The 15,568-nt window shown below is 36.3% G+C and overlaps 1 non-coding gene across 1 annotated transcript; it reads right to left on the reverse strand.

Moving 5' to 3' along the window:
* Positions 1-2,097: 2,097 nt before the first annotated feature.
* Positions 2,098-2,204, reverse strand: LOC141675833 (small nucleolar RNA R71). The gene has a single exon (XR_012556464.1). It is a non-coding gene; the product is annotated as a small nucleolar RNA R71 (small nucleolar RNA).
* Positions 2,205-15,568: the final 13,364 nt, after the last annotated feature.

Consider the following 15,568-nt stretch of genomic DNA (forward strand, 5'->3'; position numbering starts at 1 on the left):
ACAATCCAGATTGTCATGCCAGTTCAAGTTTTAATTGTCTTATTGAATTAAACTGATTTTAATTCAATTACACTTATGTCAATCAATAATATTAATTCGAAATTAATTAATCAATTAATTCAATTAATCAATAAATTAATCTTTGCAGATATAATTTATTTTCTTAATTAAATTATATGACTTAATTAATTAATAGAGAATTGATACTACTCTTGAACTGCAACCATTCTTCTGAAGATCTTCTGAAAATCATTGAAGATAATGAATCAATTCCACCACTTCAATGTTGAAACTCGATGTACTGTCTGGTTCATAAGTGACTAAATTCCGTGACGTTTCTTCATGTCTTGACTTTCATACTTTATTTTCTTCAGATTAAATCCTTGTAATTCTATGATACCCTGACAAGATCTCTGTCACTTGATTAAATCCACAATCTTGATTTATATCACTGAGGCTTGATCAATTTCTTGAGCTTCTTCCAAGGAATTAATTCCTCAAATCTGTAGATGAACATTGTTTCTGAATCCTTTGACAAATGTTACTTTGTGAGATCTCTTTGACGGTAGATCCACTATTTACTTGTTACATTCTTATTTGAGTTGCGTTGAAGCATCGAATAAACAAATAGGCTATGACATATGCCTTACAGTTATTTACCATGCTTTCATTGGAACCCAAGGTGACGATGACTTCGATTATGAACTAATCTTTGTCATGGGGTTATAATGGATTTACTTAAGGATTTTTATGGTTAATTATTTTGATACCTATATGTGTGGTGATTGTATGATATCGTAGTATTGGTTGTGCGTATTTGTCTTATGTGCGTCGTGAACATATAAGATAGTTTGTTAATCTCTATTGAAGTAGCAATGAATATAAAGATTTATAACTTTCCATGCTAGCATAGGTTCATATATATATTATGCATGATTCGTAGGTAATTTTAACTATCTTAATTTCCCTATGTAATCACGATAGATAACTTATTCATTAAACCTTTATGTTGTCAAATTCTATAGAAACATAGGGTCTCAACATAATTAGTGTCTATTCATCTTCTATCTCTTTTATGAATGTTTGGTAGTAGGGTATTCATACAACGAAAGTTGGCGTTAACTAGTTTAGTGTTATTTGATTAGTTTTCATCACCATTGCATGTTATGGTTAAGAACAATGACTTTGAATTAAGTACATAATGAAGTTAGAATCCCATGTTTGTCTCATATAGTTAATTCAATTATTTTATTCTTAGTTAATTGCAAGTTAGTTTAATCTTAGTTATAAACATCTCAACTTGTTATTGTCTTAGCATTGGCGATAGCCATACCATTTTTGCATACGTGCATAAACTTAAGTTAACTAAAAAGAGTCTTTATGGGTACAAATCTGATTTATATCTTATACTACTTGTGAACGGGTATACTTGCAATAATTTTAGCGCGTGTTTTCGCCCTAACAAGTTTTTGGCACCGCTGCCGGGGACTCGGTGTTTAATTTAGTTTATGTGCTTCACATCAGTGGTCGTTAAAGTTCACTGACTCGGATATTTTACTTACTTGTTTGCTTGGTTGTGTTTCAGGTATTCTAGAGATGGTGTATGCGAACACGTTCTCAATCTCGTAAGGAAGCACTGGAAGAAGTCGAAGTAGTTGAAGAGGTTTTCGAAGAAGTTGAGAAAGTTGAAGAAGAAGCAATCGTTGCAATGGGAGATCAAGCAGCGAATCTGAAGGCTTTGATGGATTATTCTCATCCAAAGATTAATGACATTCAATCTAGCATTGTCAGACCAGCCACCGCGGCTAATACTTTCAAATCAAATCTAGCACGATTTAGATCGTGCAGAACTCAGTCTAGTTTGGAGTTTCTCCAACGGAAGATCCCAACATGCATATTATAGATTTCATCAAGATCTGTGACACTTTCAAGTTCAACAATGTTTTTGAAGATGCTATAAAGCTGAGGCTTTTCCCATTTTCTCTGAGGGATGAAGCTAAGTGCTGGTTACATTCTCTATCAGCAGGTTCTATCACCAATTTGGAGGATCTTTCTAAGAAGTTTCTAACTAAATTCTTCCCTATGGCGAAGACAACTGCAATCAGAAATGCTCTCACTAAATTTGCGCAGTAATCGGGAGAATCTTTGTATGAGGCTTGGGAGCACGAAAAGGAGATTCCTAGGAAGTGTCCTCATGATAGTATGCCTGATTGGATGATCATCAATTTCTTTTATAATGGTTTGGGAACACAGTCTAGACCCATGCTCGATACAGCATCAGGTGGAGCCTTATGGGCTAAAAGCTATGATGAATCTTATGAGCTGATTGAACTGATGGCTGCTAATGAATACTAGAACCCAACTCAGAGACTACCTCAAAGCAAGGTAGCAAGAATTTCGGAGGTGGATACAGCTACTGCTATAGCTGCTCAGCTTAAGGCTTTAATGATGAAGGTGGATTCTTTGGCTAATTATGGAGTTAATCAGTTCACAATTGTTTGTGAGATTTATGCAGGTGCGTATGAAACTGAGCAGTGTGCTATTTTTAGTGAATCAGCTCAGTTTGTAAGCAACTTTCGGAGGTCGCACCAACCAGTTCCAGCCACTTATCATCCCAACAACCGCAATCATCCTAACTTCAGCTGGAGTAACAATCAGAATGTAGTGCAATAGCCTTATCAGCAGTATGCAGCAAAGCAATTCAACCCTCCTGGTTTTCAACAACCGCAATATGCACCAAGACAACAACTCCAACTTCAACAATTACCGCATGGAAGTTCAAATCAATCTAATCAAAACTCTAAATTGGAGGAGTTGAGGCTCATGTGCAAGAGCCAAGAGGCTCATGTACAAGAGCCAAGCGGTTTCTATCAAGACTCTGGAGAATCAAATTGGGCAAATTTCCAATCTTTGTTGAATCGACAACCTGGTACACTCCCTAGTGACACAGAAGTTCCAGGAAAGGGGAAGCAAAAGAGCAGGTTAAGGTAATTACATTAAGGTCTGGGAAGGTTGCATGCCCCAAAAAATCTCAAGTTTCAGAATCTAAAGTTTTAGCTGAAGAAGATGTATAGAAGGAAGCAGAAGTGGAATCAAGGAAGAAAACTGTGGAACACACTCCTCCTGAGGGTAATACAGGAGAGAAACATGTCTATCCAACACCACCTTTTCCTAAGGGGCTGCAGAAGCAAATGTTGGATAAGCAATTTGCTAAGTTTCTGGAGGGTTTCAGGAAACTTCATATTAACATACTTTTTGCTGAAGCTCTTGAACAGATGCCTAGCTATGTGAAGTTTATGAAAGGTATTCTCTCTAGGAAAGTGAAGCTCGATGACTTAGAGACCATTGCTCTTATAGAGGAATGTAGTGTTGTGTTGTAACAGAAGTTGCCTCCGAAACTTAAAGATCCTGGAAGCTTCACTATTCCTTGCATCATCAGAAACTTGTCGTTCGACAAATATTTATGTGATTTGGGAGCTAGCATCAATCTTATACCTTTGTCTATCTTCAAAAACATGGGTTTACCTGATCCAAAGCCTTCATATATATCCTTACAGTTGGCTGATCGTTCTATTACATATCCACGAGGTATTGTGGAGGATGTCTTGGTCAAGATGGATAAACTCATCTTTCCTGCTGACTTTGTAATTCTTAATTTCGAGGAGGATAAAAAGATTCCCATAATCTTGGGAAGAACATTATTGGCTACTGGCCGAACCTTGATTGATGTGCAGAATGGTGAGCTCACTATGCGAGTACTGGATCAAGATGTGACCTTTAATGTTTTCAATGCCATGAAATTCCCTAATGATAGATAGGAGTGCTTAAAAGTGGAATTGGTCGATTCTGTGGTTACTTCAGAGCTTGATCAAATGCTAAGGTCTGATGCCCTGGAGAAAGCCTTGATGGAGGATTCAGATATTGAAGATGACGAAGGTGATGAATAGTAGTATTTGAATGCTTCTCCTTGGAAGTGAAGGCTGGATATACCTTTTAAATCTCTTAGATTGTCAGAACTCAAAAATACGGAGGGGCATCTCAAGCCATCTATTGAGGAAGCTCCTACACTCGAGCTTAAACCTTTGCCTGAACACTTGAGGTATGCGTTTTTAGGTGATGCATCTACTTTGCCTGTTATTATTGCATCTGATCTTTCAGGTAGTGATGAGGAAAAGCTCTTTAGAATTTTGAGAGAGTTCAAATCGGAAATTGGATGGACGATAGCAGATATCAAGGGAATCAAACCTTCTTATTACATGCACAAAATTCTTCTAGAGGAAGGAAGCAATCCGACTGTTGTGCAACAGAGAAGGCTAAATCCGATCATGAAGGAGGTTGTGAAGAAGGAAATTCTCAAGTGGCTAAATATAGGGATCATATATCCTATTTCTGACAGTTCTTGGGTAAGCCCAGTTCAGTATGTGCTAAAGAAAGGAGGCATCACCGTGGTTGCTAATGAAAAGAATGAGCTCATTCCTACTCGAACAGTCACAGGGTGGAGAGTTTACATGGATTACAGGAAGCTGAACAAAGCCACGAGAAAATATCACTTCTCTCTTCCTTTTATTGATCAGATGCTTGACAGGTTGACTGGCAAGAGTACTACTGTCTTCTGGATGGCTATTCGGGTTATAATCAGATTTGCATCGCTCCCGAAGATCAAGAAAATACTACCTTTACTTGTCTATTTGGTACGTTTGCCTTCTAAAAAGTTTCTTTTGGGTTGTGTGGTGCACCAGCGAAATTTCAGAGATGTATGATGGCTATCTTCTCTGATATGATTGGAAATAATGTTGAAGTGTTCATGGATGACTTCTCTCTCTTCGGAACTTCTTATGATGAAAGCTTGCACAATCTAGGTTTAGTGCTGAAAAGGTGCGCTGAGACCAATCTGGTTCTCAATTGGGAGAAATGTCACTTTATGGTGCAACAGGGCATTATTTTCGGGCAAAAAGTTTCTTGCAAGGGTCTTGAGATAGACAAAGCCAAGATGGGGGTCATTGAAAATATTCCTTCATCAGTTTCAGTTAAGGGGATCCGCAGCTTTCTTAGCCATGCGGGTTTCTATCGGCGGTTTATCAAGGATTTCTCTAAAATCTTTAAACCATTGTGCAATCTATTAGAGAAAGATGTCCCTTTCAAGTTTGATGATGAGTATTTAGCTGCTTTTGAGAGCTTAAAGAAGAGCTTGATCATAGAACCTGTCATAACTACACCTGATTGGAATGAGCCTTTTGAAATGATGTGCGATGCGAGTGACTATGCAGTTGGAGCGGTTCTTGGGCAAAGGAAGAACAATGTATTTCATGTGGTCTATTATGCTAGTAAGACCCTCAATGGTGCTCAACTGAACTACACTACTACTGAGAAGGAACTCTTAGCCATTGTCTACGGTTTTGAGAAGTTTCGATCTTATTTACTTGGGACGAAGGTGACAGTTTTCACTGATCACGCTGTGATTCGCTATCTCATCTCGAAAAAGGACTTGAAGCCTAGATTGATTCGATGGGTTCATTTACATCAGGAGTTTGAACTGGAGATCAAGGATATAAAAGATACTGAGAATCAAGTTGATGATCATCTCTCTCGTTTAGAAGATCCAGGTATAATTTTCACATTACAAGATATTTATAAATGAGTCTTTTCCCGATGAGCAGTTGTTTTGGGTGCAAGAAGAAGAACCTTGGTTTGCAGATGTTGTGAACTATCTTGTGAGCAATTATGCCCCCGAACTTAACTTATGCTCAAAGGAAGAAGTTTCTTCACGAGGTGAAGTGGTACATGTGGGATGAACCATTTTTATTTTGAAAAGGAGCTTACCAAATCATCAGGAGATGTATTCCATAATATCTTTCAAGATTGCCATTCAACTGTTTATGGCGGCCACTCTGGTGGATAAAAGACAGCAGCTCGTATCCTTCAAGCAGGATTCTTCTGGCCTACATTGTTTAAGGATGCGCATCAATTCATTTTGAAGTGTGATCACTGCCAACGTGTTGGTAATATGTCAAAGAAGGATGAGATGCCTCTTAATGTTCTTCTCGAGGTTGAGGTCTTTGATGTTTGGGGAATTGACTTCATGGGGCCATTTGTCTTGTCTTGCAACAACTAGTATATCTTGTCGAAAGTAGATTATGTCTCAAAATGGGTGGAAGTTAAAGCTTTTCCAACAAACGATGCGAAGGTAGTGCTTAATTTTCTTCACAAGCAGATATTCACAAGATTTAGGACTCCAAGAGTCATAGTCAGTGACGAGGGATCGTATTTCTGCAATCGCAACTTCACTGCTATGATGCAAAGGTATAATGTGAACCATCGCATTGCTACAGCCTACCATCCTCAGACTAATGGTCAAGCTGAGGTATCTAATAGAGAGATCAAGTGAATTCTGGAGAAAGTTGTATGTTCATCGAGAAAGGATTGGTCTTTAAAGCTGGATGAAGTTGTTTGGGCTTATCGAACAGCATTCAAGACTCTGTTAGGCATGTCACCGTTTCAATTTGTTTATGGTAAAGGATGTCATTTGCCTATGGAGCTAGTGCACAAGGCATATTGGGCTTTGAAGAAACTGAACCTTGATATGACTGCAACTGGTAAGAAAAAGATGTTTCAGTTAAATGAACTCAACGAGTTCCGACTTCAAGCGTATGAGAACAAAAAAATATACAAGGAGAAAGTCAAGAGATGGCACGATAGAGGTCTAGTGCTCAAATTATTTATGCTGGGGCAACAAGTTCTTTTGTTCAACTTTCGTCTCCGTCTTTTTTTGGAAAATTGAAGTCGAGATGGTCAGGGCCGTTTGTTGTCAAAACTGTGTTTCCACATGGAGTGGTGGAAATTTTTGAAAATGATCCAGGCCATGCATTCAAGGTGAATGGACAGCGTTTGAAGCATTACTATAGAGATACCGAAAACCATGAGGTGGTTAGTGCCGTTTCATTGTCAACGTGATCTCAAAATTCTACGTCAAGCTAGCGACGTAAACCAAGTGCTTCTTGGGATGAAACCCATGTTTGTTGTACATTAGTAGTTGAGAAAAGAAGAAAGAAGGAAGAAAATCAGAAGAAAATACAAAAAAAAAACAAAAAAACAGGGAAATTTTTCCAGGAGCATGGCGCCCGTGCTGGGAAGTGGGGTGGCCGCGTTGGAACAACAGAAAGTGAGTGTGCCCGCACTCCCAAGCGGAGTGGACACGCTAAGCCCCGGAAAAAGAAAAAAAGCAGAAAAATTGAAAATCAGAAAAAAAAAAAAAAGCAGTTTATACCCCTTTCTTAGCCCCAATTTTCAACCTTATTTTTCCCACACTCCCACTACTCCCACTAACCTACAATCACCCCCATAACCTAACCAATATCTAATTCTCTATATATACATACACCTATATACATCTATTTCCACCTTTTATTTTCTCAAACCCTAAATCTCCCTACACACCTCTCTTATCTCACTTAATCTATTCCAATGGCACCAAAGAGAGCCCGCACTCAAGGAAGTAGCAACACTAACCCCGCCTCTACCGATACTTCGAGTGTTGGGGGTACAAGGCCTCGATTTGTTACTCCAAAGGCTGAAGCAAAGTACAAAAGGTTGTTGTCTAAGCAGATAGCAAAAGAGAGTGGTTTTCTACCTTCGGGTAAGGATGGTAAGCTTCTCGAGATGATCTTGGAGATAGGATGGGTTTCGTTTTGTGAGGCACCCATGGCTATGCCTATGAGTATCATTCGCGAGTTCTATGCGAATGCAAAAACTGATAAGAATGGGTATTCGGTGGTGCGTAGGTTGACAGTGGACTACAACTCGAAGGCTATTCACAGGGTTATCAACCAACCTATGAGGGAACCAACTCAGGAGGAGTGGGTTAATAAGATGGAGGAAGACTTAGATTTGGATTTGATTGTGGCTATGCTGTGTATCCCGAAGACACAATGGAAGTTCAAGAGGGGATCGAACGAGTATCTCAATTTTTCTACTTCATGCATGAACAGATTTGCTCGTGCTTGGAATGCTTTTATTTATGCGAATATCATGCCTTCTTCTCATGTGCATGATATGACTGTGGATCGTGTGAAGTTGTTATGGGGGATTTTGTAGGGAGATTATGTGGATCTCGGTTATGTTATTCATCAGGGTATTTTGTGATTTTTGCGTGGAGGCACTACGGGGTCTATCCCTTATGCCTCGATTGTGACAAAGCTTTGTATTGTGGTGGGTGTTCATTGGCCCGCACATGAGCAACTTCAGTAACCGAGCGCCCCCATCGATAGCTCCACGATCGCAGTGATGCAAGAATGGGGAGGTGGGAAGGATGACAAGAAAGGACTTGGGTACACCTATGATCATTTGTCAGGTGACCAGCCAGCCGATCAGATATATGCTAGTGGTTCGAATCAGGCACACAAAGCAGCGTGGAGACATCAGATTGGTGAGGCTAGTTCTTCGCAGCAGCAGCAGCCACATGAGACAGAGGATAGTGCTGGTTTAGGCTCAACATAGTATAAGAGTTTGACGAGGCGGATGGATACGATATATGAGTCGCAGAGCAGGTTTGTGCAGGATCTTACTCAGGTATTTGGTACAGCTTTTCGAGCCACGAGGGTTGACATACAGTGGCCAGTTTTTAGAGAGGATTCTGTGTACCCGCCTCCTGACATTCCACCCGTGGAGGCTGATGATCCTTCTTCTTCCGAGTTGGTATTCCTTGATTCCTTCCTATTACCTTCACTGAGGACCATGAAATTTTTAGGTTTGGGGGTGATAGTTAAGGAATATTTATGTGTGAGTCCATATAGATACATATTCATGATAGTTTGGTTCATATAGTTTACATATTTGTCATGTAGTTATTTGTTTTTATTTTTGTTTTGTGTATTTGTTATCATGTTAGTATGTTGCATATAAATGCATTGACATTATATCATGATCCCTTAGGTTGCTTTTCTGATTAATTTGTGATGTTATTTCGAGTGTAGTGATGTCGTATAGAGGAATGTAAATTCCTAACGGATTGATTTGCATGCTACAAACAAGAAAATTTTCACTAAGTCTTATAGGTTGCTTGCGTGCTAGATTATGATCATGACTTGTTTGTTTGTCAAGGTTTAATCACTTGTTTATGTCTAGAATTTATGTTATTCTATTAGTGATGAAATAATATGGATTTTTAACATTAGATAAAAATATTGGATATCAATGCTAGTTGTGGCTAGGTGTCAAATGGCTAGTAGCCAGCTCATATTTATATGAGTAGTCTAGGGTTGAGCGAGATGGAGCGAAATGCACTCATTCAGAACATGAGAAAAAAATGAAAAAAAAGAGAAAAAAAGAAAAAGAAAAAGAAAAAAATATGTGTTTTGCATAATTGATCACGAGTGGGCTCTTTAAAACTCAAGTTATTAAGTTCTAGGGGACTTTGCGCCTATCGACCTAAGGCTTTTATAATCTGAGATTCGCTAACCTAACGCTCACTACATGGGTATTATTGCATAAGTCTTTTATGGACCTCGCTCATTGCACGATCAAATAAACATATATGTGTTTTGTTATGTATTATCAATAAAAGCATGAATCCTTGTATAACTCTAATAAAATTGAAATATTGTCAGTCATTTTTTGTTTATCATTTATTCTGTTTATAACTTTGTGATTGTCTTGATGAGAGGTGAATTATGAATATTGATCTAGTTTCGAGAGTATATCTATTAAGCAATTGCACACACGTACGTTTTTGGCTTATGAGTTGATTTATGGGATTTGATTGAACTTTCTGCGAATTCATTGAGATGTTGCTTTTTGATTGGTTTAGTTATTCAGATGGGATCATTGCATTCATATTAGTTGCATTCATGCATTTTTATTTCTTGTTTTTGAGTCTGTTATGCTTGACGATAAACATCGATTCAAGTTTGGGGGTGTGATAAGTGGCATTTATATCCACTTAGAACGCTTCATAAAGGCTCGAATTGGTGTTTTATACTCAAGATGTTTATGTTTTTGATGTGTTTCTGTAGTGTTTTACATTTCAGGGCATATTCGAAAGAAGGAATGGATATTGCATGATTTATGCTTAAAAGAGTGTTAAGATGGAACCTCAGTCGATTGCGCATAAGAAACCAGCACGAGAAGGTCAAGAAAGTAGAAAAAATCAGAAATTTCAGAAGGTCAGGGCGGCCGCGCTAGTCTTGGGAGCGGCCGCGTCCATTTGACAGGAAGGGAGCGCACCCGCGCTAGTATGCGGGGCGGTTGCGCTATATCGGGATTTCAGAATCCTAATTCTATTATAAGATTGATTTGCTGGACTCCTGATCTGTTGGGCTGGTATTTAAAGACTTTTAAAAGACGTTTTTCATATAGAAGAGCAAGGAGATAACATCAAGAAGACCTAATAGCACAATATAACGAAAGAGAAGAAGATCTTGTTTTTACTTATGATTCTTTGCTTAAATTATAATCTTGGATGCTTGTTTTCTTTGTTATTTGAACCTTACACTCTTGTTAACGTACTTTTGATTATTATTCAGTTAATTCAAACCTAGTTTATGTTTTAAAATTTACCATGCTTTCATTGGAACCCATGGTGACGATGAGTTCGATTATGAATTAATCGTTGTCATGGGGTTCTAACGGATTTACTTATGGATTTCTATGGTTAATTGTTTTGATACCTAAGTGTGTCGTGATTGTATGATATCCTAGTATTGGTTGTGCATATTCGTTTTATGTACGTCGTGAACATATAAGATAGTTTGTTAATATCTATTGAAGCGGCAGTAAATATTGAGATTTATAACTTGCCATGCTAGCATAGTTCATGTATATATTATGCATGATTCGTAGGTAATTTTAACCATCTTATTTTCCCTATATAATCACGATAGATAACTTGTTCATTAAACCTTTATGTTGTCAAATTATATAGATATATAGGGTCTCAACATAATTGGTGTCTATTCAGCTTCTATCTCTTTTATGAATGTCTGGTAGTAGGGAATCCGTACAACGAAAGTTGGCGTTTACTAGTTTCGTGTTATCTGATTAGTTGTCATCACCATTGCATACTAAGGTTAAGAACAATGACTTTGAATGAAATACTGAATGAAGTTAGAATCCCATGTTTGTGTCATATAGTTAATTCAATCAATTTTATTCTTAGTTAATTTCAAGTTAGTTTAATCTTAGTTATAAACATCTCAACTTGTTATTGTCTTAGCATTGAGCGATAGCCATACCATTGTTGCATAGGTGCATAATCGTAAGTTAACTAAAAAGAGTCTATGTGGGTACGAATCTGATTTATATCTTATACTACTTGCGAACGCGTATACTTGAGTGAATTTTAGCGCGTGTTTTCGTCCTAACAAGTTTTTAGAAGTAAAGATATCGATAAGTCATCTTATATATCGATATGTGACTTCTCTATACAATAAATTAAATCTCGATAATAGCTTCAAAATTTAGAATGTAGACAACTTGAAGATTTATGATTATCAGTCAAGAAACAATTCTATTATTGAATTGGAAAGTCTACAAATGCATCTTTAAGAATGCAAGATCAAGGCCAAAGATGAACTATTCAGATAAGGGTCACACACCTGTCATATTGTATGAAGATTTGCTGCACTTGAAGTGGAAATAGATAAATTGACTTTAGAATATTGTTATTCTATTTTATTGTAATCTCTATAAACTGTACATGTTTCTCTATAAAATATATCACAGGTCCTTTGTTTATTTGTAACAAAACAGATCTAGAAATCTTGTATTCTCTCAAGAGAAGTAATTGAGTACTTATCACACAAGAACACAGATTTGTAGCACAACAAATTTAAATTAATATAAATCAAGCGAGTTTTGATAAATTATTGGTGTCTTTACATTCAGTCATCTATCACTACAAATTAATATCTAGTTGTTAAGTTCCAAAAGACAAAAACACTATCTGATAATCAAGAAAACACATTCACCTTCTCCTATGTGTTTTACTTCATACAAAATATAAAAGTAAACAGATTAGATCTTGGAAGTATGAGTGCACAGAAACTTAGCAGTATCAAGACTCTTTTCTTTAACAAAGGGAACTACACTCTTTGGAAGAAGAAGATGATGATGTTCATCAGGATGACTAATCCACTATATCTTGAAATTTTCAAGCATGGACCCTTCATTCCTATGGTGAGGGTATCTAAAGCAAGTGATGGTGATATGGTCATTCCTGATCACTTTGCAACTAAAAATCCATCTACATATACTAAACTAGAAAATGAGAAAGTTTCACTTGACAATTGTAATATCCCTTAATTTTTAGAATTAGATTAATAATAGAATAATAGAAAAAAGTATTAAAATTAGACAATGGTTGGGATTTAAAATTGAATTAGATTAATGAGCCTAAAATTTGGATCAGATTTTAATATAAATAACTTGTAGATTAAAAAATAGGGTTTATATCATTATAAATATACCTTATTCGTCTTCCTCTTTTTTATTCATAAAATTCGTTGGGCTCTTCTTAGCATTAATCAACAATTTTGTAAAATTCACTAGAAAATTCATCTTAAGTTGGAATTCTTTGATTCTGGACTTTTCGGAAAGGTCTTTTCATTTTTTACAACTTTCGTGCTTTGTGTTTTCCATGAAAACGTTGTTTAGATGTCCAAAAAGGCTAAGTTCAGATATAATCTGATTTTGAGGTAAGTTTTCAGTCGATTTTTTCTAGTATTTTCAAAATTGTATGTTGTGCATTTATATTTGATTATCAAAACATAGTTTAGATGATTGATAAATAACATAGATCATATAGGATTGCACAAATATTCAATAATAAAAATCACATAATATATTTTCTATGACAAGGATCAAAACGAATCACACAACATATTTATAATCCACATCATCACAATTCCTAATCAATCAATAAATCTTAATAACAAAATTTTATCTTTAGTCCCACAATCCTAAATCACCCTAATGCTATACTTTGCCAGTGACCGACATCTTATACTTTATGACACACTTTTTAAGTGATCGGGTTCTTATTCTTATTCAATGGAGGCTAATTTACATCCCTCGTGAAGTGAAACCAAAGTTTGACAAGGTATCAATGTATCCAGGAACGTGCACAAACTAATTCTAAGTTGTATGTATCAAAAATCCATTGATCGGATTCTAATTCTTATACATGACTAAGACTGGGGATTTCCAAAAATTCATTATCTTATTAATCACACATCCATATATCATACTTATAATAACTAAACAAATATCGGAGAAGATCTAATCACACATAATAAGGCATGTTACATAATATAAATGGAGCAATACAGATTCACTTACATAATCAAACAGATAATTCATGTTTCAAGATATGTGGAGGAACGAATAGTCTTACAAAACATGTAGGTGAACAAATAATACAGATGTAATAACCCCAATTTTTGGAAATTTTTGAAACCCTGATGAATAGTAACTTTTGCTGATGATGCTGATTAAGGAAAATTATCAGACCTCACTATATAGGAGTACTGTTATGGAAATTCTAAGATCATATTAGTATTCCATAAAGTAAATAAGTGTATGTAAAGATCGTCAGAATCCAAATTCGAACACTTCGATTTTTCCCGAAAATCCACCAGATACCGGAAGAATTGAGTATAAGGTAATATGATTAAAAGGATTTAAATTCAAGGATTATAAGAGAGGATCATAAAAGGAATATAAAATATTGAGAAAGGTTTAGGGGAACCCAAGTAATAAGATCCCGGATATGATCCCTCAAACGATGAACGAGAACGAAAGTTAAGCGAACAGTAAAACAAATAAGCGACCAAGAGACAAGCTTGTACAAGAAGCCAAGGATTGTGACATCATCACAACACAAGGAGAAGACATGTGGTAATTGGATGATATAGGAAGGATGACATAAGCATGACAAGGAGAAGTGTTTTGTTAGATGATTCTAGGCCAAGTAAAAGTTACCATGGTAAATTCCATGTAACCAAGATAAACACCACACAAAAACACCAAGCAAGCAAACAATTCACTTTCTCTCTTTTTCTTCATGAAGCTCTCGGCCCTTTGCATTTTTCAAAGAAGAAAAATTGCAAAATTCAAGCTTCACTCCATAAACAAATCCAAGGTAATTTCCTTAGCTTCTTGATGATTAGATAAGCATATCCTAGGAGTTTAAGCTTCCAATTCTTCATGAATCTCTTCCAATAATTCAAGGAAGAAGATGATAAATAGTAACTTTCAAAAAATAACTTTAGTTTTCTTGAATTTTTATGAAAGTTTAAGGTTATACAAGCAAGGATCAAGGTTCTTTTAGGCATTCAAAGCTCTTGTGTTATGTTAAGAAGCTTCAAGAAGGTATAATCTCATACCCTAGCCCTACTTTTGAATACTTAGAGTTTTTATGTATGGTATGGTTCATGAGAAGCATGATTCTTGTATACTTAGAGTGTGGTTGGATTTGTAATGAGTTTGAAGTTTTAAATCTTGATTATTGGTTACTGAACTTAAGTATAGCTTTTAGTTCATGTTTGAGGGTAGTATAAATTGGAAATCTTGAGATGTTGGGGCTGTTGTAGTAAAGTATAGATGGAGTTTGGTTGTAGTGATGATTGTGGGTTGAATTGTGGAATTATTGGAGTGGTATAAATTTGGTAATCGCGTAAACATAGCCGTCGTAATGCCCGATTTACCTTAGACTGCTTTTGTTCTTAACTTCCGGACCCCTGAACTCACTGTTAGGTTTTGACCATTGCCATGATTAGATAGTTCACGTTACGAGCTTCATTTTGATATATGGTTTGCTTGAATCCGATGTACGGTTTAGGAGAAACGACCGTTTTAAGTAACGGCGTTTCGCGAACAAACCATTACCCCTCGCCTTACTTTGGAACCTTGGTTAAGGTCCTTAAATGACTAATTGGAGTATGAAACAATTATGTAAAGTGGATTAGGCAGTTGGTAGGGTACTCGCGAAAGAATCGCCTTAAAATTTTTAATGGTTAATTTATTAAAAATGGTGGAGCTAAGGGTACTCGAGCGACTTAAGTGAATCATTAAGTAACCATAAGAGAACGTTAAGATTCAATTGGTTAAAGTCTAGTTTCTTAAGTGACCGGGTTTAATTCCGACTTATGTTGTTGTTCATAGGTTATCGGACCCACTCTAAGCTTAAGTCTATCCGGGAAAACTCAGGCAAGTTTTCTACCCGTTATTCTTGTTTTGACAATTCAAAAGTAGGAGAAGTTGTGATGTATATATGTATATGCATTATCTTGTGATAAGTGCATGATTGTTATTAGCAAATCTTGCGATATATTGGAACATGCTGATATGGTATATATGCATGTCTATTTCGTAATCTTGATATCTAATTGTTAATTCAAATGCTTATAAGTTGCATAATACCTATGCTAGAGATAAGCAGTAGTTGCGTATACCCTTAGTATAGGGGACCCAAAGGTGAACATTTTCTAAATCAGGAGTCGATGTTCCCGAGTATAATATATATATATTTATATATATATAGATATAGTTTTCAAAACTATTAATCGAATAAGGTTTA

The sequence above is a fragment of the Apium graveolens genome, chromosome 7 (genome assembly GCF_009905375.1).
Source record: "Apium graveolens cultivar Ventura chromosome 7, ASM990537v1, whole genome shotgun sequence".
NCBI classification, from domain to species: Eukaryota; Viridiplantae; Streptophyta; class Magnoliopsida; order Apiales; family Apiaceae; genus Apium; species Apium graveolens.